Source organism: Penaeus monodon, chromosome 32 (genome assembly GCF_015228065.2).
Source record: "Penaeus monodon isolate SGIC_2016 chromosome 32, NSTDA_Pmon_1, whole genome shotgun sequence".
Classification (NCBI taxonomy): domain Eukaryota; kingdom Metazoa; phylum Arthropoda; class Malacostraca; order Decapoda; family Penaeidae; genus Penaeus; species Penaeus monodon.
The window spans coordinates 4,222,469-4,224,478 of record NC_051417.1 but is presented as its reverse complement, the minus strand read 5'-3'; the positions used below and the strand labels follow the sequence as shown (position 1 = coordinate 4,224,478).

Here is a 2,010-nt window from a genome sequence, read left to right as displayed (position 1 = left end):
GAAAGCGAGACAAGTAGACAGACATAATTATAATGCATGGACGCATTTCCAGGAGTGTAATTAGTTACTTCGGTTACAGGCCTATATATGATACATCATTGATTATCATCTTCACTTTATACATATTAATTTCATATAGGCCTAATGTGCATTTGAAAATCGGAAGTGAAAACAGAAAGCTGAATGCACATTACCAACCATAACAGATAATGGGATTATATTATATCTGGCAACATACATTCTTTTTTTAATGCTTTTCTCTGATGAATATTGATACAAAGGCACTCCTTTTCTCTTCCACATGAACTTAAACTAAATATTCAAGGAAAAATAATGTTACCCACAGATGGTGTCAGTAAAATGATTCTATATATTTTGATACTGATGGCACATTAACACAAGAGTTGGTTGTTTAGGTTATTGTGTTAATACCTAGAATATTGCTATTGGAAGCTAGAGTCAATAATTGCTTCATTTCTCATTCAGCTTATGGAGAAGGTTGCAGATACACTCAAATTTCAATTAGTATTTACCCAGCCAAAAAATTATAAAGAGATATAAAGCTATAAGGAGGTTTACTTGTGCCATGTCAAATGCCAATCATAAGCAGTCCACATTATTATTACAGCAATAGCATTCAAGAGCACTTCCCTTTAGTTTACAAACAAACCATGTGTTATGTATTTCAATATAAAAAATTACTTTTCCAATATTCTTTCGATTTCCATATGGTGCATGATAAATAAAACAGAAGGAATCACATGAAACTACCCTTCATCTAAATCTTGTGTATTATTGAGGGTGCTGAGAGTCTCTTCCTGAGGCAAGAGAAAAATGCTACATATATGTTTCTCACTGCAGTTTACAAGAACCTGGAGAATACATTCTTGTAGCTTTTACAACATTAACCCTTTCAAAACAGGAGGTGGCTGAGCTGAAGTCCATTTACATGAGAGAAGAATCAAACTTTGCCTTCAACCAGTCTAAATATCTTAACCAATTACAAATGGGGGTCCATTATCAATCAAAGATATCAATCTGTGTCACTTGTTCCTGAAGGATTGGAGGAAACTTTTTATGATACATTGAAGGCACAGTTCACTTGGTCAGTTTCAACCTCTCCTTGTAAGTCTGTGCCACAATAAGTAATCTTTTACAACACATATAATAACATACTGTTTTTACAGCATATTAAGGCACCTGTGTGCAATGAATTTCTTTTTTTTTACAATTAACCATTATCTAGAAGCTAGATGGTGTTTTTGTGTCTCCTCATCTATTCTCAACAATGTTTTAGCAATAACATTACTGCATTATTATATCACTGATAAGCAATTCACAAATTCTTTGGTAGTTTAAACATGGATTTTTGTTTCACAGGAAAGACAGGACATCAGCCATTATCATATACAGAATGTATGACAATAAAACTAACAATTTTCATACCAACTAATACAACTGTGTGTGTACCTAGCACATATTATGAGAGACTAAATTTGTACTTTATAAAAAAAGGTCCTTTGCTTACTTAAACCAATAAAACAATTTTGGCAATAAGTAGGCTATTTATTAGATTGCTTGAAATTTTCACACAGGGATAATGCATCTAGGTACTACCTATCTCAACTCCGATCTGCTTCAATAATAAAAGATTGATTAACTTTGGCCTTTGGCTCCTGTAACGTAACATGGAGACTTCCATCACTGCAAGAAAGAGAGAGAAACAATTAGACTCATCAAAACTTCTCTTGCATTTCTCAATGCATTCAGTCTCACGATGGTTTAATACAGACCACACATTTCTCATACAATTTTTTTTCCAATCTTGCTGTAACCAGCCTGACATTAACCTGTAGAATGTCACATTTTCTACCTTCTGTAAGATGGCACACATATATTTCATGAATAGTACAAATAAAGATATACATACCTTTTTAGGTGAAAGTCCATTTTAACAAATTTTGAGCTTTCTAAGAATGTTGTAGTGAAAGTCATCTTGTAAAAAACTTT

The 2,010-nt window shown here is 32.9% G+C and overlaps 1 long non-coding RNA gene across 1 annotated transcript; it reads right to left on the bottom strand.

The window, feature by feature from the left end:
- Nucleotides 1-773: 773 nt before the first annotated feature.
- Nucleotides 774-1,999, bottom strand: LOC119593368. The gene is made up of 2 exons (XR_005230538.1): nt 1,931-1,999; nt 774-1,704 (listed from the first exon to the last, which is right to left on the bottom strand). It is a non-coding gene; the product is annotated as an uncharacterized LOC119593368 (long non-coding RNA).
- Between the last annotated feature and the right edge of the window lie 11 nt (nt 2,000-2,010).